A 26,510-nucleotide genomic window follows, 5' to 3' on the forward strand; every position below is an offset into this window, starting at 1 on the left:
ACTGGGGCTTGTTTCCGCCTGCACTCCCACACTTGCACCATTGTTTTTTACGTTTTTGTGCCCATTGTCTGGCATACTGCACTTTATGTTTGAGCACTTACACACTTTGATTCACGTGCTAGTTATCTCCAAGTAGCTCTCCCTCTACCCGAGTCAGTTAGTAGTGCCTAAATCAAACCATTTAGAGTACAAAAGTTAATCGACACAACAAAAGTAGAATGGGTAAACGAGTGTGTACTGAAAAGAAACAAAAGGTCCCTCCCATGCCTAAATCTAAAATCAAACGTACCTCTATAGATAGGATGTTGGAAAAGGCTCTAGGAGCAGTGGCCACCGTAATCGAGTGGACAGAGAGGGTATTATCCCTAACCCCTAACCTGGAAATACCCCTGGTAGATTCTGACACTTCGCAAACCTCAGAAGTCTTGATAAACGATACACCCAAGGCCCAAACTCCAATAGCTGAAGTAATTAACTTTGATCAAACCAGGGTGGAATCACCTATACAGCCTGCTATAAAAGGGAGACCTAAATTACAAGCTAAAGCAGTGGGAAGAAGGAAGAACGCCATGGGAGAAAAGATAGACAGGAACACTGGGATGGGAGGACTAGTAAACAGTAGTTAAACAGCTAGCGAACAGCCAGTGTAGGTCACTAAACTAGTGGTGGAGCTGCAAATTCAAGTGAGGGACATAGTTAAGGACAAACTTAAATCACTCGTAGAAAGAGTTGACAAGCTGGCCTCATTCTTTAATGACTGGAAAAGTAACAGGGAGGTAGTAGATGGGAATGTTGGACCTTACACTGGACCGAGCAGACCAGTCGCTGTGAACACCATAAGGGGCATTTCGGCCCCCAAACCTAATGATTGCCCAGCTGCTCAAGTTCCAAATTTAGAGAGACAGCAACAATCAGCCCCCACTAGAGCCAACATAGTGAGGCCTCCCACCACCACTGCTAATAGAGCAAATCCACCCCCTTCACTCTACCAACGCATCAGGCAATGACAGCTGAATAAACAACAGGTAGGAGTAGACTTTCCCATACTCCCAGAAGCCACTAAAGAATACATGTTAGAAACCCCTACGTTGTCCAAGACATTTTAAATAGAGGATTTGAGACAAATGGGTACTATCCAAGCCCTCCCACTGGGCTATTTTTATTCCCTAGAGAGGGTCCATCAAGACATAAGGCATTATGGGTGATGCTGGAGACATGAAAACCATAGCTATAATAATATAACTGCTATGGATCACTACTGGCCCAGGCAACCAATCATTAATATTCTCATTGAAAATAGATTTAGCAGCCTAGAAGGAGTGGATTGACCTGAGGCTCAGACCATTCGCCCCGAAGTGCAGTTGGTCAACCTTTTTATGGTAACTGAGACCCATGTGAATGATAGAGGGCACTGCATGATGTTTGGGGAAGGGGAAACCTGTAGGAGCATGAGCGGCTCCCCTGTAAAAAACCACGAGGGCCTAAATATGACCCTGTCCTGCCACCAATGCCCTTTATTGAATAGCGTGACTATCACAAAGGCTGATTCTGGACTCTGCGGGACTTCCCTCAATTCACCCTCCCAGTTGCCAATAAAACCAACTCTCCTGATCGCCCAAGGCTGTGCATCTTATCCTGGAACCTTGCAGGTCTGAAGGACAAGATAGATGACCCCGAATGGGGCCATTTCATTGACCAACACGAGATCTGCATGTTTCAAGAGAAGTGGGCAAGAAGGGACATCTTGAAATCGGGTTTTGCCACATTCGATATTACTGCAATATCTGGCGGAAAAGGGAGATGCTCTGGGGGATTAAGTATATGGGTGGGAGTTCACCTATGCTGTTCAGCAAAACAGTTAGAATCATCTTCAAATTATATTCTGTGTGTCCTCCTGCACTTTTCGCCCAAGACCTCTATAGCCCTTCTAAATGTGTACTCAAGACCAGTTAGCCAGGGACAGGAGTCAAAAACACTTGAGGACCTAATGTCAGTTTTAGCCACCATTTCAGATAATCATACGGTGATCATAGGAGGGGATTTCAATTGCTAGTTTGAGCCATTAGATGGCATGCTTAAGGACAGGCTCTGTGAAGAAGATAAGTACTGGGCCATCCCGGAAACTACATGTCCACCACTTAAAATTCTGTCCCCTCTTGTGATCCAGGTGAATTGCCTTGTTTTAAAATTCTCCTTAAGGGTATGCAATGGAACAACACAATCTGATACATCTAGCAACTACACCTTCACTAGAAATGGACGAGGTTCCTTACTGGATTATATTCCAATCGACTCCAGATCCTGGCATAGGGCAATTGACTGTAAAGTCATGGTACGACACATTAGTGACCATAATGCCCTTGTATTAGAACTAAACGAGTTTAATCGCGGAAGTGCCATAGGGGTGGTCTCCTGCACTGATGACAGGTTGTCCCTCTCAAATTGTAGGAGGGTAGTGCATTGGGCAGACATAAACCAGTCCCAAGGTAGACTAGGCTACCTGTATGAAGCCATCATCCCGGTGCTCTAGACTGCAGTTAATTCTATACCTACTAACGGTGCCAGAATTGATCCTCTAATGGTCACCCCGAACCATACCAGGCTAATGGCACTCACGGTACATTTATTTTTTCCTATAAAAAACATAAGGCCAAATAGGAACCCCCCCCACCCTTGGTATAACGATCAATGTTGTAAGGCCAAAACAGCCCTGATTACATATATCAAGGCCAATGACCGTGCCTTAATTAAAATATCTAGAGCGGCCTACAAGGCCAGTGTCAACGAGGCAAAAAAAGGGCGGGCAAGCAACATATGGGATACCTCGAGAAGCTCCCTGGGTGCCTGTGACATGAGGACCTTTTGGAAAGTGGTCAACACAGGCAGTTGTGAGGCTAAATCACCGATAGAGCTAAACCTAGAGGCAGATGTATGGAGGGAACATTTTGAGTCCCTCTATTCAATGCTGGAGACACTGTATGACTCATTCGCCAAGGGCTGTCTTGCAGGGATTGATCATCCGATTACACCTATCTTCACCAACAGAACTTTGGATGACATCCCAATAATAACCCTTAATGAGATAACTGTCGCCCTCTCCAAAATAGCCCCGGGTAAAGCTCCCAGATTAGCTAAGATTCCAGGGGACCTATTCCGCAGCAAACCCTTTGGACACCATATCTCTGGGTCCTATTCAATGCCATACTCCAAGGTATGAAGATCCCTGTTAGCTGGGCCGGAGCCAAAATAATCCCCAAAGACAAAAATGGCTCACCGTTGTTGCCAACAAATTATAGGCTGATAAGCCTTATAGATATTACTCATAAAATATTTGCACCACCTGTGTTGCTGCTCCATCTCCAGAGCTGGATGGAGGAGCACAAGCTACTTACTCCTCTACAGGCAGCGTTCAAAGAAAAAAATGTCCACACTGGACCAAATCCTCAGGTTACACATTTTATACTGGAAAATAGTGTGTTTGGAGGGTGGCAGACTCTACCTAATGTTTGTAGACCTGAGGTCCGCATTCAACCTGATCCCAAGGAAGAAGCTGTGGGCAGTTCTCCATGAGATGGGGGTTTTGCCTTACCTGTGCCAAGTCATGAAGTGGTTGCACAAAGGAAACTATGCCCAAATTACATATGGCAAGGATGGAAAACGTATGCCCCCATTCCCAAAAATAGAGGTGTTTGTCATGGATGCGTTCTCGTCCAGACCCTTTTTAGCCTTTATATAAATTGGCTAATTAACTTTTTGCTCAGCTCAAAAAGACCTGGACGTCCCTAAGTTGGCATTACGCAAAATCCCAGCTATAATGTTTGCCAACAATACTCTACTAGTATCTAAATCACCCATGGGGTTACAAAGGGTACTAAATAGATTTGATGCGTTTTACAGGGAAAGAGGGTTTGAAATTAACCTTCAAAAATTAAATTCATTGTATTCAACTCTGCCAAAAGCACTCAACCAAATCCATACTTATATGACAAACCCTTAGAGAAAGTATCCTCTTTTGATTACCTCAGCATCACCATCACAGAATCTATGGACTGGGGGCCCAAATTAAAAAATCAACCCTGAAATTGGCACAATCCTCAGGGGCCTTAATGAAGGTTTTCTGAAAATCTAGCCATAAACCTGTGAGTCCTGCCATAGAAATATACAATGTCCAAGCCAGGGGAGGGGCGCTGTATGGATCAGGATTATGGGGTCACCGCAGTTCGGAGAGTCTCACACAGACAGAAAACACATTTCTCAGGCAACTGTTTAGCTTCCCACGGAGTACCCCTCGCACGCCGCTCCAACTGGACCTAGGGGTAAGGGCCATCGCCGAAGAATCTAACCTCAAACCCCTTCTATTCTGGCGGCGTTTGTGGGTTACCCCAGAACTTACAGAATACAGGGACAAATTAACAGAGGTGATGAGTCTACAGGGGGCGGGCAAATTACCCTGCCTTTCTTCTATTCAACACACTCTAGTGAGTCTGGGACGTGGGAAACCTTTGTGGTGACCGGGAGGTTGCTTGTGCCTCAATTTCCCGGAAAATGCTAAAGGACTGCTACGAGCAGTTTAAACTGGCGCAATTCCAAAGCAACCATTTAACAGATAAGCTGACTACAGTCTTCCTAGAAACCAAGGACAGGTATAGCCTAGAGCCTGCACTGAATGACATCAAGCCGGCAACCGCAAGAAAGCTTTATTTGCAGTTCAGACATGGGGTCCTGCCACCCTGCTCTTTTACAAACACGTGGGCGGGTTTGCAAATTCTGGGGTGCCCGGCTTGTGACTGCCCCACAGAATCTGACCTTCATGTGTTCTTTAGCTGCCCCGGTTACCACAAAGTGAGAAACAGTGGCTGGTCCAGATCTGTAGAAATCTAGGTACCAGGAGCTGTTGCGAGGCTTTTAGGATATTGAAACACGATTCTAGTCTCTCGATAGTATACTCGGTGGCAGGTTTTCTATTCTCCATGTGGTGCACTCGAAGAGCAATTAAAAAATCAACAACAACTAAGGTCAACAGTTTCGCATAAATGAAATGAGGATTTTTAAAGGGTCTTCTACCTTCACTGTTCAATTGAGATCATTTGTATTGATGAATTTTGCTTACATTTTGAATTTACTGTTATATTGGTTTGTTACTCCCGAGATTGTGTATCTAGAGCTAAGATCCAGTTTTGACCTTTCATATTTGGACCGGTCCCCTGCGTATATAGCTCGCACATGCACTTTAAATTGCCAGTACTGTTTCCATCTTTAATCAATATATTGACCCATATGATCTGATTCCCGCACTTGTTAAGCTGCCTGAATAGTTCGCACCATACTTCATATTCGTGCCAGGCCAAACCTCTGTATGTTTTATTTAACTGTTTTTATTGTACGTATCCAATCTTGTTCTATCTCTTTTTATCCTTATCGATTTTAAAACAAGTGAATTGTATGCAATTTTTGATGTACTTTTAAGGTCAAACTTCAGGTATTACTGAATTGAACTGAACTGATAAAGAATGGCCCAGAATAACAAGATGCAGTGTGCTGCTCTAAACAAGAATCTATTGCAGGTAAATAATGAAGGGTTGGAGCTGCTTAATATTTACAAGGTTTTAAAGGTTGTTTAGCTTTGTTTGTAGGGTTGCATTTAATGAGAATAATGATGCTTTTTTGAAGGCCTATGTTTTGAAGCACAGTGGTTCTGTATTTAATGTGAATAAACAGTGGCGGTTTTGGGGTGGAATGTGGCTACAGTCTTGTTTTAAATGGCATTTAACACAATGTTATGTTGTATTTCTTCAATAATGCTCGAGGATTTGAGGAGTAACATGTTTGTAACTCAAGATGTTTAAAGCATTGAAGGGTCTGCATTTAATGTGAATAATGGTGAGGGTTTTTTGGGTGGGGCTGCGGATGATTGCAGACTTACAGTTTTTGAAGGGATTTTGCGTAATGTATCATGGAATTTGATATGCCTAATGCTGGGTTTAAACCTTAAGTTTACTGACCACAAGGGCAACCCTAGAGCAAGAACCAGGGGTTATAATAGCTGTTTTCCAAACAATGGCTCTTGAGCTATGTTCACACACTACACAACTGAATAAACATTGAATTGAATCAAAACAAAAAGGAGAGGAAAAACAAAAAACTTAATATAAACATAATATCACAAATACCCAGGTACGTAAGTGATTAAGCAAATTTAATGAAAAACAAAGGGCGCTCACACAATTACACTCATACTATACACAAAGAAACATTTGACTTGTGGAAAATAAAAAAAACAGAGGCAGAAGAAAATATACATACAATAATTGACACAATACATAATCAAGCAATATTGTCCTCTTGATTTTAGGCCATGTTAGAGGCGTCGAAAAAATTTCTGCCTGCCGTTTGCTGGAGGACGGGACACTGCACACAAGGGTTTTTCTATGAATAAATTACCCAAAATGCTCGTATGTTGCAAATAGTTATATATCCCGGATGTACATTGCTTAAATCAGCATCTTTAGTTGATTTATTTGTTCCGACGAGTTTACATTTAGTGTGTTACTTTCAAATAAACAGGACTTCCCTTCTACAAAGTCTTTTCTACAACACATTTTTGGGTTGGACAAAAGGAGGAGCATTTTGCACAGGAAGAATTTAAGAAACATTATTAAGTGGTTGCTTCTCGCTCTGGAAGTCCATTGTCCTGAAGATGACCCGTTAAACAACCTTGGGTTGAAACGCCGTTGACGCCTCCAACATGGCTTAAAATCAAGAGGAAATTATTGTTTGATTGTGTACTGTGTTAATTGTTGTATGTATATTTTACTAATACCATCACTGGGTGCTTCGTATCAGTGTATGCAAACACGATGAAATATATCACAGAGGCTCTAGGAGTACTGTTGTTGTTTAACCCCTTCGGTGCTCATGACGAGCTCAGCTCGTCATGAGGCACAGTGCTCCTGTGCTCATGACGAGCTGAGCTCGTCATGACCACACCCATATTATGGCCGAGCACAGCAGAGGATTGACTCCAGCAGCCATGGTGTTAAAGGGATAAATTGCTGTTCTGTTTTAACATTTAATCGTACTTTTGTTGATCCACATACACCTCATAACTATTTTCAAACAAAAGAGAAAAGAACAAGGGGGGAGAAGAGCATCAACTAAGGTAGTGTATAATGTCCATTGGGGGGAGTATTGGGGGTATATAACAACTCCATGCATCTGGAGTGCAAGGATGTGTGAGTCTGGTTTATTATAGCGGGTGAGGTGGTGTTTGTCTACCAGTGTACATTCCTTTAGAGTATTGCTGACTGTCCTAGTCTTGTGTGGTCTTCCCATCTTTTTAACTGCCTAATGTTTCGTCTACAGGGCATAGTGGGAATTTACTATCTTATGCATCTGTTGAGTCTGAGTTTATTTGTGGCTCATTACTGTTGCTCTGTTCTAGGTTTACCACATTGCCAGTACTTCCGACCACATGTCTGCAATTGGGCAGAGTCTTACCCCCTAGCTTCTTTTCTTATCAATGCCCGTTCTTTAGCTCTTGTCTATTATGCTACATCTGTTTTCCATGTCTTGACCAGAGGTTCTGTTGCTATTTTCTATTCAATCGCTATTCTCTGTTTGGCCAGTCATAACGCCAACTCTAAAAATCTAGTGCCTACTTTCTTGGAGTTTGTTCTCAGATATAGCCCTATGATACCTGCCTCAAGTGTGCAGGGAGAGTTTGCCCAAGTGTAAGATCTAAGGTGAACAGTATATACGACCCATATGGTTGCTAACATGTACAGTCCCAAATCATGTGTATGAAGTATGCGTCCATGTGCCCACATCGAGGACAGGAACAAGGATCACTGCCATAGGTAACTTGCCAAATCTGTGGGTTTGTGTATGTCATATGCACGTAGTTGTATTGGGTATATTTTAATCTAGTATTTCTAGAGATTTTCTTTGTAAAGCTATTATTTTTCACCATTCTGGATCTGATAGCTATCGGTGGAGGGCTCTTTCCCAACTGCCCTTTAGCACAATTAATGGGGCCCTAGTCGTGTTGGCAAGAAATCTATAAAACCAAGTCACCAAGTGCATCATGGCCCCCATGGACACCACCAGTTGTAAAATACCATGTATCAGGGGTTCCACCCCCTCCCTACACCAGAGTTCCTAAAATACTGTAGACAATGCATCTAACATAAGAAACTCGCCCGGAGGCACTTGGTAGCTGTCCATTAGGTCCTCCTTCAGAATCAATGCTTCCTGTTGGTAACAGTTACCTACTGTAAGTATTCCAGCTTCTGTACAGGCAAATAGATACGTCTGGGTAAATTAGGTGAGCGGGTCTCCATGCGGCAGTCCTGCTGTGGGTAGTGATGGTGCATACAAAGCTAGTTTTTACCACACACCATTGCAACAATATTCCCGTTTTGGGGATCAGTATTGAGGGATTGAGTAGTTTAGCCATCAAAAGGTGTATTTTTAGCATCTGTCCTGTCTGTCTTAGTTCATCTTGGTTGACCCCGTCCAACTACGGTGTAATCCACTGAAGATGTGACGCTGAGAAGTATACATCAAAATCTGGAACCCCAAGTCCTCCCTCTTCAACAGGGCATCTAAGTGTTACCAGTGAAACCCTGTATCTATTCCCATCCCATATTAAGTCTCGCAGCAGAGTGTCTAGTTAAAACCAGGAAGCCAATATGTATATCAGCATATTTTTAAACTAGTATAGTAGCATCAGTAATATCACCATCTTGTAGATTGCTATCCGGGTTAAATTCAGGGAGCCCAATGCTCCACCCACATTACTGTCTTGCAAGTCTTCTGTCGCATAGAATATCTTTATTCCTAAGTACTTAAAGGATATAGGAGACCAAGTCAGATCAGAGGGCAGTTCTGGAGGTTTCTCTAGGTGCCGGCAAAGGGGAAATAGATGTGTCTGGGATTTGTTAACCTGTAGGCCTGAAACTTATTCAAAATGTTGTAATTGTACCCTGGCTTTAGTGATGCCTACTGTTCTATCTTCAAAATAAAGAAGTATATCATCTGCTCATAATGAATTATCAAGTTTATTTATTTTTTATTTTTGGAGTTTTCTATAGCGCTGGCCAGACCCGAGGGCATCGGAGCGCTTCACAACCAGATATGTGTAGGTCAAAATAGCGAATACAATACACAGACAGGATAAGCGAACAACAAGTCCAACATGTATAAGTCATATAACGAATCGAAAGCGCAAAGAGTGAGCGTACAGCAGGACCACAGATAGAATACGCATACTAATAAGAGGTTCAACTGGCCCCAAAAGTCAAGTCATAACCATAGCGAGGCCAACCCCAGGAAATGGGGAGGGAGGGGAAGGGAGAGGTCCATTGCAGGTACGTTTGAGCTGGAGGCAACAAAAGTTCGGATTAAAAGGTTACGTAATTGGATTTGGGAAGACAAGTCTATGTCATGGATGAGGATCGTTTCTGCCAGCTCCGTGGCATGTTTCATGGTGGATCTGCAATTGATGAGCATACAGTTCGTGTTGGGTCTTCCTATATTCGGTACGATGGGGATGTTGATGAGGGACTGTGGTGATCTGGGGGGTTTCGGGAGGATGTGGTCGTATCTGAAGCCGGTGATTACCTGTATTGTAGAGTGATCGTCGCTAGGGATAGGGTGTACGAGAGTTGGTCTGGGGGGGATAAGGGGGAGTTGATCAATTCTGGATCAGGCGATTACAAACCGTCATATCCTGCGAGGGGACGGATTGCTTGTGGATGGGAACAGTGCGGCTAGTTATCGCGTAGGGGGGTGGTGATTTCTGTTGTTTATTGTGTCACTGGATGAGGGGGTAGAGTGGGTTGTATGGTGTGGAGGGTTAGGGTGAGGTGGTCCTTTGGGGTGTGAGATGGTTAGAGACTGGGTGAAGGTGTCCAAGGAGGACGTATTATGATTGCCTGGCGTAGGTAAGGTCCTGTTATGGAGTGTAGGGTGGGGGGGGAGCCAAGAGTGGTGAGCATTTGGTCTTCAGGGAGAGTCGAGGCTGGGGGTTTGGGTCCTCTGGGGAAGTATTGAGAACGTCAGGGGGAGATCTAGGGGTGGGAAGCCTAGGGAGAGGAACCGATGGAGGATCAGAGTTGGGGAGCGTGGATGAGACCTTGGAGTTGCCGGGGATGGATAGAGATTGAGGTTATGTGTCAGAGGCTGAGGAGGCAGGTGGAGAATTGGAGCTGCAGGGAGAGGGGAGCGGTTGGGGTTGGGTATGGGTGGCTGAGGATGCAGGGGGAATAAGGCAAGGGGGATAGGTTGTGTGGTGAGGATGCGTGGGGGAATAAGGGAAGGGGGGTTGGCTGTCCCGTTGAGGGAGGGGGCAGAGGGAGGAGAATGAGGCGGGGAAGGGGTTAGAAAGGAGAGAGGGGAAGACGAGATCAAAGGCTTCAAGATTGTCATTGTTGGCTTGGATCAAGATGGTGCCGTTGGAATAAATGGTTACCGAAGTGGTACCGTGGCGTGGTAGGTGATTAGGGGGGTAGAATGAGAGTTTTGTGCTGTGCGGCGTGTTGGTGGTTTTGATGATTTGACGTTTTGCTCTTAAGGTGGAAATCCAAAAGCCAGGTCTGGCTGTGTGAAAGATGAGGTCCATTTTCACTTGACCATTCACGGGGGAGTGGTATATGTCGGCAAAGAGGGATTCCGGAAATTGCCAGATCAGTTTCTGTTTATGGGATTCTTTTGATTTAGGGGCGAGGTTAGAGGGGAGAGACAGCGAGAAGGAATTATGGCCATGTCGCCTAATGTAGTGTGAGGAGAGGGGATTGGGGGAGGATGACATTATTGGGGGCATTGTGGTAAGGTGTTCGTGTGGGTGATGATGATTTGGGAGGGGAAGTGGTCCTCACCTAGAGAATGAGGCGGGGGAGTTTCTCGGTGGGGTTGGGGGGAGATCGGCCTTTGGGGGAGAGGAGTCAGAAGGGTGCTGCGTGGGTAGGGGAGGCAGGTTCTCCGCAGAGGAAGGAGGCACAGAGGTTGAAGAACTAGACGGGACCGATTCAGGCTGGGGGGACTAGATGGAGGGAGGGGCGTCGACTTGCACAATAGCAACTAGTAGGGGAGAAATCTGAGGACAGTAAGTAGGATGGGTCCAGGGCGGAACTCCAAGGAGCTAATGAACATAGTGCCCCTCTTGGTTGTTTGGGACAGGGTGAATTATCGGGTAGTCTTCAATGGGTTTCCGCCGTTATGAGGTCAGGTGGAACGGGGAGATCAGGGTAGGGTCTCCAGTTAAGAGACATTAGACCTTACCAGAAAGGAGGCCAGATGGGGGAGTAAGAGTCTGGGTTTGAGTCAGGGCATTGTGGGGGAAGGAAGTATTGTGGATTGAGGTGAACAAGACTCTTCCACGTCTGGTCCCAGAAAGTAATAAGGCCGGTGCCTATTGGGCGAGTTGTCTGGGACGGGCCACCATTTTGGGGTCAGGTGGGACTCTCCCGGCCGTGTGTACATAACACGAGGCAGGAATGTAGTGCTGAGTCAGGGGCAGGGGCAGCGTCTGGTAAGGCTTTTTTTCGTGGGGTACCCGGAGCCCCTAGAGAGATTGCTGCTTGTGAGAGCCACTGCCCCAGAAGGTAGTAAGGCCAGTGCCTATCAGGCAAGTTGTCTGGAACGGGCCGCCATTTTGGGGTCAGGCAGGGATCTCTGGCCGTGTATACATACCAGGAGGCAGGAATGTAGTGCTGGGTCAGGGGCAGTGTCAACATCTTGCAAGGCTCCTTTTCCTATGGTACATGGGACCCCTAGAGAGATTGTTGCTCGTGAGAGTCACTGGAAGGCCGCCATTTTTGGGTGAGGCAGGGAGAGAAGGAGGCAGTCTTAGGCTCAACTTGGCGTGGGGGCCGTTGGGGGAGAAGTTGAAGGCAGGCGATAAATCCCCGGGGTCCTAGGCCAGTGCGACTCACCTGCACCTTGGTTGGGGAGCCTGCCGGGAGGTTGTGGCTGGGGTCCTCGGGTCATAGTGACCAGGAGGGTCCGCCATCTTTGGAGCAGGCATGGTACAGCGGGGAAAAACGATTGAACGCGCTCCGCGACTGCGGCGCGAATCTCTGGTTCTGCCAGCCTCTTTCCGCTGTTGATATGAGGAGAACGATCTAATGGTGACTCCAATGGTGCTCCCGCGACTCCGGGAGGAAGTCTTGAGCTAAATTCGTCCTGTCCTTTCTCTACAGGAGCTCAAGAGAATTAGTTTCAGTTTTTACTCTCAGCTTCTTTGTATAGTAATTGTTGTAAATAGGTTGTGTCTTTTTTAGCTTTATTTTCTGTTTAAGCCGAGTGTAACATTTGGGGGTCTATGTTAGTGCTTGGCTGCATTCAATGTCGCTTCTGCCGGCCATTTTGGGGACAGGCGTCTCGCATTCTGTTCGCAGCGCCCGTTTCTTCCACTGGAACTCGAGAGAATTGATCTTAGTTCCATTCAGCGCCTGTTTGCCTTCAGCTGCCCAGCGGTAGTTGCGGAATTTAGAGAGAGAGGCAGCTAGAGACTGTCACTCCGTTTTCTCTTGGGACTAAGGCAGCCATTGCAGGGGCAGGCATTAAGCTATCTCACCTCGATGTGTCCCGGGGCTCTGTTGCAGTCACGGAGTGTCCCGGGGCTCCCCTGCTACCATGGAGTGTCGGTTCCTTGTCTTCCGGTCTTCAGTGATTCTTCCAGCTTTGGTCGGCGTATTCGTCAAGGGCTCACTTGGGGGCACTCCCCTTGGTAACTCTCGAATGCGTTCTCAGCAACCCTTCTGGGTCCTTATCATCGCTGGATCCTTCCTCTCCGATCTTCCAACCGGGATCTATGGTTGTGCTCCGTAAGTGGACTCGCTGTGGCTATCGTCATGGTGGGGGTTGCTGCTGTGAAACGATCCGGGCGGGATTTTCACTTTAGTGGTCCCAGGGCTCATCCCAGCAGCTCCTTCCCTGCGGCCATCTGCCTCAGATACAGAGGTTCTTTGCCCCTAACACTGACCTTCTACTTCCAACCCCAGCCATATCCCATCTGCCAGAATGGTTCTGCAAGGGGTACGATTGCTAAGGTGAACAGGAGCGGAGAAAAGGCACATCACTGCCTTGTGCCTCTGTGAACCTCGTATTGAGGTGAGAATGTGTCTCCTGTACTGACTCTCGCTGTTTGGGCCATGTATAGCAACCTGACCCATTAGATCCAGCCTTCATCCTAGCGCACTTGTTTCATTACTGCAAACAGGAAATCCCATCGGACTGTTTAGAAGGCTTTCTCCAGATCCACTGACATCAGCATCTCTTTGTGGTCTGTCTGTGTTGTCAGGTGATACATTACATAGTAAAGCCTCCTAAGGTTGTGGGAAGTGTTGTGTGTGGGGATAAAGCCATTCTTTCAGATATGCATGTACCAGTTCCTTCATGTGTGGCAGAAGACTGGTGGCTTGAAGCCGAGAGGATACTGTCTCCCTTTAATCCTTTTCTCTCTAAAATCCTGGAATGAAAAAGATATATCGAGGATATTTTCCGTATTTGGAAGGGCACCGTGGAGACCCTTCTTGAATTCCTCAATTGGGTTAATGCACACAGCAATGACCTCAACTTCACCCTTACCAAAAGTAAACAGGAGCTAGCCTTTCTTGATCTGACCACTATTGCACACAATAAAATACTGTACACTACACTCTACCGCAAGCCGAGAAAAACATCTTATTAGCTTAAACCAGCTACCACCCCAGAGCATTACGGGACTCCCTTCCCTACTCCCAGATTCTGTCAAAAAAACTCGTAGTGAGGGGCTAACCACGCAAAAAGAATTCCCTTAAACGTGCCTGGTACTGTCCCAGGGAGACACTCCTGAGCCCCAAAATCAGAAACAGCGAACAGCTGTAAGGAAAAGTATTTTGAAACATTGGCCCACACTCAATGCTGACAGGTTTAATATAGGATGCATCCTTTTTGCCTTCAAGAAAGGTGAAAGTGTTAAAGACCATTTGATAAGGGCATCCCTCAATAATAATGGTAAAACTAACCAAACACTCATGGCTATGTGGGGGTCTCCCTCTTTTAAAAGGTAATTTCAAGTGTGGGGGCTGCAGTGTCGGCCAATATACCAGGGACACAAAAAAAGTGTGTATGCCAACATATCAAATGTTTCCAATTGTAACACTGTAAATGTAATTTACATAATATCCTGCCCTTGCAACTTGATTTATGTTTGACAGACTATGCAGAAAATCAGAATACGAATTTGTCAACACCTGAGGAGAGTGGGATGCAGGACACTCAATGCACCATTAGTGGAACACTTTAACTCACATGGACATACTGAGGATGACATATACTGGCAAGTAATCAATGTGGTCCTGCAATCGCCAAGGAGTTCCAACATTACCAGAATCCTGAATAAGGAAGAACTGAAATGGATCATATGCATGGACAGTCTACATACAGGACTCAATCGCATGGAGGGCTGGAACAATCTCCTGTAAACATGGACCCTGGCATAGCACTTATGTACGTCCTGCATTTTCTCACAATGTGATGCCACAGTTTACTGTCATAACCTTCACATTGTTTTCATGATTCTATACTTTAAATGTGATATTAATGTCACCCCACAGCACTTTCATGGAAGCCTGCCATCCCATTAAGTTTTGAGATGAAACTTATCTGTCTAATATCCCCAACTGCACATTGTATTGCCTTTCTATTGCTCCCTTGAACCTTGATTCTTTCTTTATTGGTCTCTCTTTATTTTTATTTTTACTTTTTTCTATTATAATTACCCCTATGCCCTGACACCCTGTGGCCTCCTTCTTCTATCAGGCTAATTGATTGGTGCCACCGTACCCTATGCACATAGTTCTGGTGGTGATTACTGCAGCACACCTGGTTACCCACACCCAACATGGCTTCTGCTATTCCCGAGTGCTCTCACCAGCCTGCATTCAGTGGCTTCCCAATGCGCATTCGCAGCTAAGCGCCCGCCACACATCCCTATTTTCTACATCCTCCGGATCATACCAAGCTTGCCTCACCACTCCGTGCCTGACCTTCGAGCACAATGGTTGGCACATCACCATGCTGATCCGACGGCCAGCCTAAGGACGGTAAGAAAACCTCTTGCATACTTGCGCTGATAGGGTCACTTATCTCCGATCTCGCCGCACTAATTCCCCCCTCCGTTCCCCCACAGGCTGCAACTTTCCCGCTGCTGGGGACCTGACACCCGGCCTTAAATTCAACCTATAATTCTTGTGCTACTGACCACCCTCCTGTAGCGGCAATGAAAAACATCCTTGGAGCCATCCTTTTATTTAGGTCACTCATTCCAACCACACGGTAAGTGGCAACACCTACGCGTAGTTCTTTTATCTTCTTTCAGTTCCATGCATCCCCCGACTCATGAACTTTTTCTCTCAGGTAGCAGCACTTATTTTGTCGATTACTCCCTGACAACCATCTGTTCTACTGTTTGCTGGACCATTTCAACTGCTAGCTACATAGTAAGCCTGCCTTTAATCATATTCCACACAGGGGTTCATTGGTCTATCTGTCTTCCTTACTATGTCCTCCTGCGTATTTTTCTGTAAACCATACATGCACTACAAACTCTTGCTCTCTGCTCTTTACGCTCTACCCCCTCTGTCTCTCATTTCAAACACCACATTGGGAAAATACCACACTGCTTTTATATCTACAGCTATTCAAAGGTGCTTTAACTGGGGCGTCTTCTGTTGTTTTAGAATGTACCTCTCCGATGCATTTTAAATTCTATTTTTTCCCACCACTACCCTCTTCCTCCTTATCTTCCCCCTACTTATCCAGGCAACTTCCCAGACACTTGCTTTATTGCTTAGTCCTAATGATGATCCTATGACCACGTTGGGGATCAAAACATCGTTGACTCTCATATCTTAACTCCAAACTGTAAATTCTCATTATTTGTGGAGAACAAGATGTATCTTTGATTGTGACTGCTTGCAATTTATATTTTTACTCTAAAAGGCACTTTTAGTCACCCGCCTGTGATAAGGAAATCTGCTGATTTCCCAATATCCTGTCATGTTCCACCCACTCACCAATTTATGTTTTGTTTTGTCGTATTTTGAATAAATCTTTATATTTGTCAATTTCAGACAAGTACAGACCCAGTCTTCATTGTAATATTGTGGTACATTTGAATCTAACTAATTACCTTGGAAGGGACCACGGTCTTTTGACATTAACTACTACTCTTGGTCCCTTTTTGACTGTAAGGATTTTCTTGTCCTTTTTCTTGATGCCCCTCTGGGAGCACCCCGGGAAGGCCTGCTGTACCTTGAAAAAGACATTGTCATGACCCCACACTTGGCTTCCAACCTGATGTTTCTCCAGACTTTCGAACATTTGTAACCATTGCGTGTGTGTATAGTTATGAACCGGCTCACTTGTTAGCTTGATCTTTTTTTATTCATTATGGGGCATATTACCAAGGAAACACGATATTTATCGCAAAATGCGCTTTGCGCATTTTTTTTATCCCTGCCTATCGCTGGATATGTTAGTGGAGAAAACATGCTATTAGCAACGTTTTTCTCCATTGTGCTAAAATATCCAGCGATAGCGGCGAAATGCGTGAATATCGCTGAGAATACAGCGATATTCACGCATTACCGACAAAATGCTCTTAGCCATGTTATCCACCACCCATTGGATAGCATGGCTAAGAACTGGTCTGGGCAGGTGTTAGTATTTGGAGATATTTGCGATTAGCGCAAATATTTCCATCGCTACCCCTGCCTTGCTAATAGGCGATAGCGATGTTAGCGACTGCAATCAGTCGCTAACGGTTGGGTACGCCCACTTTGTATGTCATGCAAAGCGACCTCCAAACTGCTCGCTTTCGCCTAAAAGCTGTCGCTAACATCAGTCAGCGACAGCTTGCTAATAGGGCGATAGAATTATCGCTGCTTAGTGGCCGAAAACGGCCGCTAAATTGGCGATAATTGCCTATGGCCCCCCGTAGTAATATGCCCCTATATTTCTTCAGTAAAGCTATCAATGTAATACCCGTCCTCAAAAACACTTGTAATAAACACTTTTATTTTTTCAGCCTGTTTCAGTCATCTTTGAAAGCATTTTAGGTATGTTGTATGTGTCAGAATAAAAAGGCCCTATCTGAATTCATGTTTTTTTTTTAATTCAGCTATTTAAATGTCATTAAACATACAGATGTTACACAACTTTACAATTTTGACATGCAGTGTATTGCATTTTAACTAAGCAAAACCATAGCAAGGAATATACATTGAATACATTTCTAAATGTCATACCCTTGGACATTTTTCTAATAAAATATATATAATGTTCCCCTCATGTGGTGGCTAGCGAATCCTGGGCCCTCATCATGTAATCCTACACCCTCGCTGCACCTTTTTTCACATAATTGAATATGGGTTTCAAATAGATGCCATGTTTGGGGAACTCTGCTGTACTGTCAAACACTGTAACCTTATCACTTTCTATAAACACAGTCGCTCAATGTGTTCCACCCATGTAATGAGGATCTGTGTTAAAGATGAGCGTGCAGGGTCTTTCTACCCGTATTTCAGAAGGTAGCCTGTCATTCGGGAAAACACCTAAAAAGTATTTCCTAATGTGTTTATGCCTGCTATAGAACTAGCGTATCTGCATAGGGTCCATTTTACAATATTTTAAAGATAGTCAAATATGTATGACGCTGCAGAATACAGAGAATATGACCATGTTCACATTCATAGGCAGGGATTACTAAACCGTATTTCAGATTTCCGTTTTTGACCAAGTTATAATGATCCCCATCCTCCATGTCAGAAGTGAGATTGAATGTGAACAATATATATCAGGGCCCCATTGACATGATAAACTTGAAGGTTCCAAAACTGGTTGTGTAGGGTTTTGTAGGAATCACAAATCCCATGTTGACCAGCGCAGCGTAATTGCTGTTGTGCATACAATTGAAGGAGTCTGAGGCATAGACTCCGCTAAAAGTGGTATTGTCCCAAAAAACAATGTAATACGTTTAGGGAATTGCCCCAGACATACATTTTGCTGCTGCAAGAGTACTTGGCATTTGAAATTTTTAAAGCATCGGCGTGAGCTAGTCTGAAGCGTGGGGACACTTTCACTCTCTTTGCAAACAGGCATGTCCAGTTTATATTGTTTTGAATCCCCGCTGATGAGAGAGAATGAGTCCTTGTTGTAGGTAAGCTTGATCTTCTGAACAATACCATTGAAAAGCAGTTTATCTTAGAAGAAGAGGTCTGAAAGTATATACCCCACGAGGTCAAACTGGAGAGTGGCGGTGGCAAAGCGTGTTCTTTTTACAAAACTCTATTGTCACTATCCAGCTCCTTTTCTTCAAACTGTGGGTATGTATCCTTGTTGAAGAAACCTGCTGAAAGCTGTGTGTCAAGGGTGTTGCTGCTGTAATTTAGTATATTCTCGGTAGGCTTTGTAGGCATACATGTTATCACTCTGTGTCATGAGGCGATCACCCAGGGTAATGTCCACCTTTTTAAACATTGTTTGTTGCTTGGGGTAATCGATTGTCGCCACTTTGGCACCATCCTCCTTTACAATTTTACACACAAGATGCAACTTGGTGTTGTTGAGATCCAAATACACATCCATGGGCCCATCAATGCGGCTAAAGACGATACCTCTATGAAAAAGCTGTGTTTGATGCTCATCTGTGTGTGTTTTAGAGTAAACAAGTCTAACTCTGATTTGGGGCATTCGCCCAATGCGCAATGTATTAATGCAATGCTTCAGTCTGCGATGCTTTAAAAAATATTTACTTTAGAGGATGCTCTCTTCTTGTTCAAAGCTCTCTTCGGGCTTGGGGTTCTTCTTTTGTGAGCGCCATTTGAAGAACTCCCCTTTTTTTATAGGGTAACAGCAGCCCCCTACATCTTGAAGAGAGATGCTTACTTTTAATACTGTAAACCAGTCTGTAAATGAGCCCAGCATCTTTTTGCTGCTGCTTGTTTATGTGCTTGGCGACATAGCCATCACTTTTCAAGACTTGACTATTTTTTACTTGATAAACCCTTTTCAGCAAATATTAGGAAGAGCAAGCATCTCCCTGCCCATATCTCAGATCCCTCACCTGTAATGGCAACCATACAATCTTAGAGTCCACAACCACCTAGGAGATGGACTTTAAGGTGTGTATTGCTTCTAGAAGAGGGGGTTGAGATAGCTTGGAAGGAAGCAACAACTTAATACTTTGTCAATTACCAAGATACTGCCCCCTTGGGTATTATTGAGATGCCTTTAATTCGAGTAATCCTAAAAAGCCTGAACTCATTTGAAAAATGGAAAGCACGTATAGAACTAGAGAACAGTGAAAAGGAGATTGGGATCTTGGAGGAGGCTCTACATTCCGTGAGCTCGGGGGAAGAAAAAGCGAGGATAGAAGAGAGGTGTGTGAGGCACAATTGGAATTTAAAATTAAAATAGAGCAAAAGGGTAAAGCTAGATGGCAAGTGGCAAATATAAAGGAATTTGAATATGGGGAAAAAGCAGGTGCCCTGCTTGCCTGGAAAGCGAGAGTGGAAAGGTCAAGGAATGATATAAAAGAGCTAAAAAGTGAAAAAGGAGAAAATCTGGACAGCTGGGATTCCATGCAGGAGCACATAGTTACATTATTTTCACAGCTCTATAAGGAAAATATCACAAAGACCAGATATTGACTTAGAACACTTGATCTACCGTCACTGAGATATTTTAGAAGCCCCAATCACAAAGGAAGAGATAAAAGGAGCAATAAAAAAGTCTAAAAATGGGAAGGCGGCAGAGCCTGATGCTCTCCTGGCAGAAGTATACAAAAACATAGTTGATAAAATATATCCCACCTGGGAGATGCTGTTTAACTCGATATATAGAAGGGAAGTGCAGGCTCCAGAATCATGGCATGAAGCCTCTGTAGTCTTAATATTGAAACCTGCTAAGGATCCCGCTAAAGCAGAATCATACCATGCAATCTCCCTGCTAAATGCTGACTAGAAGATCTTTGTCAGCCTTTTGGCAGGGAGACTATCCAGAGTAATACCTCAACTAATACATGAGAACCAGAAGGGGTTTATTCCTGGAAGGCAAATGTGTTAGCTAACCCAACAACTAATAGGATGCATTGACGTAGCTACAGTACGATCTGTCCCCTTGGCGGTTGTCACATTGGATGCCGCTAAGGTGTTTGATCGAGTGTGTTGGGAATATTTATGGGTAGTTTTAGAACATATGGGGTTAGGGCCTCACTTTATAATCACATTAAAACATTATATAACAGTTCTACAGCTAGGATTCTCTTAAATGGAGTCCTTACAAATAGTTTTAAGATCACATGAGGGACACGAATGGGCTGTCCAATTTCACTCCTGTCATTTAATTTATATATTGAGTCAATCGCTCAGGCCTTCTATATAGGAGTTTCGTGAAAAATGTTTTCACTATACACAGATGATCTAATCATCTATACACCAGACCTGGTCATAACGATCCCAAGGGTAGAATAATTGGCGGATGATTATGGGGCCCTGTCTGGATACCTGGTAAACAGAGAAAAAAATGGGATTATGTGTGGGAACATTCTGCACTGGAGGGGGAGTGGACAGGGAGATTAGATATTTAGAAATTAACATTCTCAATGCAGTGCAGGATGTCCCACAGCATAATCTAGAGAGAATTACAAAGGAAATAAAAAAAAAAAACATTAACTAGGTGAAAGAATATTCCGCTGACGGTATATTAAAGGGTCAATTTGATCAAAATGGTGAATCTGCCGAAGCTTACATTTCTTTTTAATTGCATACCTTTAACCATCCCGAGTAGGCTAATAGATAAAATACAGGGTAAACTGGGCAGTTTTGTCTGGGCAGATAGGAGAGCACGTATGTCCTGGAAGAAACTTAGGCATAAATTGGCAGAAGGAGGGTGTTGGAACCTAATGTTGTCAGGTCACCTAGGGTAGCCTGGCCTAGGGTAAGACAATCTCTATCTGAGGCACATGTGTAAAGGTTGCAAACTACCCAGCAGTAATTTAATGCAATAACACCCAAAAATGACACTACACCAAAGTTTGTGGAAAAATACGAATTGTTTTATAAAAATAAGTTTGTTCCTCTTTATCACCTTTACATCAGTACTTCTCCTTATTCGATAGTTTTACTCCAAGAAACGTATTACACTTTATAACTTCAACTTTTCCTGCTCAATGCATTTACATCAGGATACAATACCAATCTCACCCCACCTTCTACCAAAAATGTACACAATCAGCGAAGAATGTCAGTGGTTACACTAGTTTTACAGATGCGCTTGCAACCCCTATGAGGACCTTACACTCTTCCTAGTCAGAAGGTACTTTTAGCACTATTTTGTCAGTTGGTTCTACCCCCAGCTTCTGGTTCATTGGCCGTTCTTCCCTGGACCTGAAATCAATGAGGATTACAACATCATGCTAATTTCCACCTACCAGGACACAGTAGGGGGGGGAGAAACGAACAGTGTGTCTTGAATATGGTTACCTGCACAATGACTAATTTTTCCCCACACGGAAGACCTTTTAAGAAATACCACTCCTCAGCCCCTTGAGGTGATTAATCCCTGGGGTTCAGTCTTTCCCCCTTCCCACACTCTCCTTACTGTACAGCGGAGACTGCAATGTCCAAGTCTCCAAGTGACTGAGCTGACAGGCGGCTCTACAGAAGTGCCAGCCGGCAGCTGCTTGATCCGCTTCCTCCCGCCCAGCCAGCCACTCGATCTCAGTGCTGGCGCGGGGAGGATCGGGGAATGTCTCTCCCCTCTTCAGGAACTGCTGTTGGCTCTTCCGCCTAACCTGCCACACAATTTCGGAGCTGGCGCGGACAAGGCTCACCACCGCATCCGATCCGCTTCCGCTTCTCCGGCCGGCTCCGCCTCACAGAGTCAGACGGCTCAACCGGGCATGCGCGGAGGTGAAGTGGCTCTACACCCGAGCCTGCCCAGCGCTGACGGCTCTGCCTCCTCCGCTCCTCCCACTTCAGGACCGGCGGCCACGCTACCAGGCTGGCGCTATTCACCTCACGCTGGCTCAGGAATAGACCTTCTGCTTCCACAACGACCGCTGCTCCAAACACACGGACCCTGTCTTCCCTACTTAGACAGCTGCTCTTCTCAGCTAGCAGTCTGCCACTACAGGTAGGAGGAGGGCTTCCGTTTAGTTATGTCGCCAGGGGAAATCAAGGGCAACCATGAGCCAAATTCATTTGAGGGGCTAATCGAGGGGGCCGCAAGGAATAACCCCTCAGCCTTAATCCTCTCTTCTTCTTAGCAACACTCTGCCAGAGTCTTTCTAAAGTCTTTCCAACTAGGCAGAGGACAGCGCTCCACAGCGCCGCAGTCTCCTTCACCCACTCACACCCCGTTCTTCCAGGCTAGGGGTTGGTCAGGCGCCCAGGGTCTCCAGTAATCCCACGCAGCGGGGACAAGACAAGTAACCCAAGGGAGGAAGGGTGGTGAATCAATAAGGCAGCGTCCTTAGACTGGGAGGTCAACCCTTTGACTATCCTACCCCCACCTTCTGCTACAGCCTGTCCTCCAGCTGACTCTCTCTGGTAAGACAAAATGGCTGACCAACATTCCGCCTTATATAGGCTGACCCTCAGAGGTCCAGAAAGGACCAGAAGGTTCTGGAATGCCCTACTCTATCCTATGGGACAGGTCCCAGGTATGACAGTTGTGACAGTTGGTAGCCACCATTTTGTGACTCCAAGGGAATTCCTGTCAGGAAAGGCCTCTAGGCCTGAGGTGAAGAACTATGAGGGCGAAAAAGCACCTATCCCCCAGACCAACACCATAAAAACCTAGTGGACACAAAAATAAATAAAGGCATGAGGGGCAAGAAGGGGACAAAATAAATAAATAATAGGAGGGACTACGCAAAGGGCCAGACAGGTCTAACACGCGTCCCCCCCAGCTGAAAGTGGGGAGAGCTACCCAACCCCTTGGGAGTCCTCATCACTAAGGCGGAAATACCTAGAGAGACCGTCTGCATTGGCGTGGTCCACTCCAGGCCGATGTTCCACCCGGAAGTCCATTCCCTGTAGGGAGATGGACCATCTCAGCAACTTGGGATTTTCCCCCTTCATCTGCATTAGCCAACGAAGGGGTCGGTGGTCCGTCTGAACCAGGAAGTGCGAGCCAAACAGGTATGGCCGCAGCTTCTTCAGAGCCCACACCACCGCAAAGGCTTCCCTCTCAATTGCACTCCACTTCTGTTCCCGGGGAAGCAGTCTCCTGGATAGGAAAACCACAGGCTGATCCAGGCCCTCTTCATTCAGTTGCGATAACACTGCCCCAACGCCATGTTCCGATGCATCTGTCTGGACAATGAACTCCTTGGAGAAGTCTGGGGCCCTCATTGCCGGCTTCAGTTTTACAAAGTCTTGCTGACAAGCCTCTGTCCAAACTACCCGTCGAGGTTGTTTCTTTGAGGTGAGCTCTGTGAGGGGCGCTACAATAGTGCCATACCCCTTCACAAAGCGACGGTAGTAGCCTGTGAGGCCCAGGAAAGCTCGGACCTCAGTCTGTGTCTTGGGGGGTTCCCAGGCCATAATTGCCTCAATCTTTGCCTGTAGGGGCTGCACTGTTCCCCTACCCACCAAGTGTCCACGGTACACATCCGACCCCTGCCCAATCTGACATTTGCTGGCCTTGATGGTCAATCAGGGCCTGGAGAACTGCTTGCAAATGTTGCAAATGGTCCTCTTAACTGCTACTGAAGACAGCAATGTCATCCAGATAAGCAGCGGAGAAACCCTCCATTCCGGAGAGGACCTGATTCACCAGCCGCTGAAAAGTGGCAGGGGCGTTCTTGAGCCCAAAGGGCATCACGCAGAACTGGAAGTGTCCCTCAGGCGTGGAGAAAGCTGACCTTTCTTTTGCTCCGTCTGTAAGGGAGATCTGCCAGTACCCTGAAGTGAGGTCAAAGGTACTCAAATATTGGGCAGCTCCCAGCCGGTCAATCAATTCATCCGCCCTAGGGATCGTATGAGCATCAGTCTTGGTGACTGAGTTCAGTCCCCGGTAATCCACACAGAACCTCAGTTCTGGAGTGGTGCCTGGTGGAGCTGCCTTTGGCACTAGAACCACCGGACTGGACCAGGGGCTGCTGGAAGGTTCAATAACTCCTAGCTCCAGCATCTTGGCAACCTCACCATGGATGCTAGCCTTCACCTTGTCGGACAGCCGGTAGGTCTTTGACTTCACTGGTGGGCTGTCCCCTGTGTCCACATCATGGGTACACAGGTGAGTCCTTCCCAGGACAAGGGAGAACAGCGTAGAATATTGCTCCAGTATCTGGCGACAGTCCTCCCGCTGTTTAGGAGTTAGGGTTGGAGAGAGAATCACTCCCTCCACTGACCCATCCTTTTCTTGAGACGAGAACAAGTCTGGGAGAGGTTCGCTTTCCACTTCCTCTCCCCCATCAGTCACCATCATTAAGATGACCTCGGGCCTCTCATGGTGGGGTTTGAGTCGGTTAGCATGTAGCACCCGTAGGGGCTGTCGAGGGGTCTTAAGGTCCACCAGGTATGTGGCGCTACCCTTCTTTTCCAACACCTCAAAGGGGCCTGTCCAGCGATCCTGGAGGGCACTTAGCTCTCCAGGCTCCATCACCCACACTTTCTGGCCAGGCTCCAATTACACCTGGTGAGCGTTGTGGTCATACCACTCCTTCATCACTGCCTGGCTGGCCTCCAAGTTGTCAGAAGCTTGCTTCCACAACTTCGCCATTTGGCTCCTGAAGGCCAGCATGTAGCTCACCACATCCTGGGGGGGTTTCCTGGGAGACTTTTCCCATCCATCCTTCACCAGGCTGAGAGGACCGCGTACAGGGTGCCCATACAGAATCTCAAAGGGGCTGAAGCCCACTCCCTTCTGTGGCACTTCCCTGTAGGAGAATAGCAAACAGGGTAGGAGGACGTCCCACTTCCTCCGCAGGCTTTCAGGCAGACTTCTGATCATGCCCTTCAAGGTCTTGTTGAACCTTTCGACCAGTCCATTGGACTGGGGGTGATAGGGAGTGGTGAACCGGTAGGTCACTCCACACTCCTTCCACATTGCCCGCATGTATGCTGACATAAAGTTTGTCCCCCTGTCGGACACAACTTCCTTTGGGAATCCCACTCGGGTAAAGATCCCCATCAGGGCCCTAGCCACCACAGGTGCAGTGACAGTCCTCAGAGGAATTGCCTCTGGGTACCGTGTGGCATGATCCACCAGAACCAGGATAAACCTGTGACCAGCTGTTGTTGGTGGATCCAATGGCCCTACAATGTCGATGCCCACCCTTTCAAAGGGGGTGCTAACGACTGGAAGTGGTACCAGGGGAGCTTTCAGCTTCACCCCTGTTTTCCCACTGGCCTGGCAGGATACACATGTCCGACAGTAAGTGTTGGATGCCACTTTCATCTGAGGCCAGTAAAAGTGGGGGACAAGCCGAGCAAAGGTCTTGTCCTGACCTAAGTGTCCTGCCAAGGGTATTGCATGAGCCAATTCCAGCAGAAAGGCTCGGTACCGTTGCGGAACTACCAAGGCCCTTGATGAACCAGGTAAGGGTACCTTGGGTTCACTGTAGAGGAGTCCATCCTCCCAGTAAATGTGGTAGTTTCCCGCAACGTCCCCTGCTGCCTGGGCTTCAGCCTGCCGCCTCAGTCCCTCAAGGGTAGGGCACTCCTTCTGGCCCTTACAGAACTCCTCTCTGGTAGGCACTCCCTCCACATGCCACTCAGCAGGGATGGGCAGGTCCTCCAGAGAAACTACTTCCCCTCCACGGACTCCTGGTTCACCACCGCAGGCAGCCGATCTGTCACATGGGGTGTGGAAGCCGAAGCAGGCTTCTCCTGACTTCGGGTCTGTCCCTTTTTGGCAGCGGGTTGGGCCATTGTTCTAGGCTCCAACCCAGGCGAACTCCCTCTCCAGGCAGTCGTAGACCTTGTGCTTACACAGGCCCAGTCAGGTGTACCCAGCATCTCAGAATGCGTCCGGTATACCACCTCTCTCCAGGCATTGTGCTCCATATCATTCCCCAGCAGACAATCAACTGGCACGGCAGGGCTTACGGCAACTCGAAGTGAACCTGCAACCCCTTCCCACTCAAAGGGAACCTCAGCCACGGGATAGTGGCCCATTCTGCCGTCAGCCATCGCGGCGGGGTGGAGTACATTGGGAACCACCTGCTCTGGAGACACCAGCTGACTTCTCACCATAGTCATACTGGCTCCTGTATCTCTCAGAGCCTCCCCTCTCTGGCCATTGATGGTGATCTATTGTCCATACTTAACAGTATTTGGGGGCACCCGGATCTTAGGAACCATCTCCCGTTCTCCCAGGGACACTAAGGTGACACCCGCCCACTCACCCCCCTTATCTAAGGGCAACTCCTCCCCAAGCGCTACACTAGCTACTCCTGGGGCTTTTCCTCCGGTGGGAGGGGGTGGTCTCTTTGGGCATCTGACATCTCCCTT

This window comes from Lissotriton helveticus, chromosome 2_1 (assembly GCF_964261635.1).
Source record: "Lissotriton helveticus chromosome 2_1, aLisHel1.1, whole genome shotgun sequence".
NCBI lineage: Eukaryota > Metazoa > Chordata > Amphibia > Caudata > Salamandridae > Lissotriton > Lissotriton helveticus.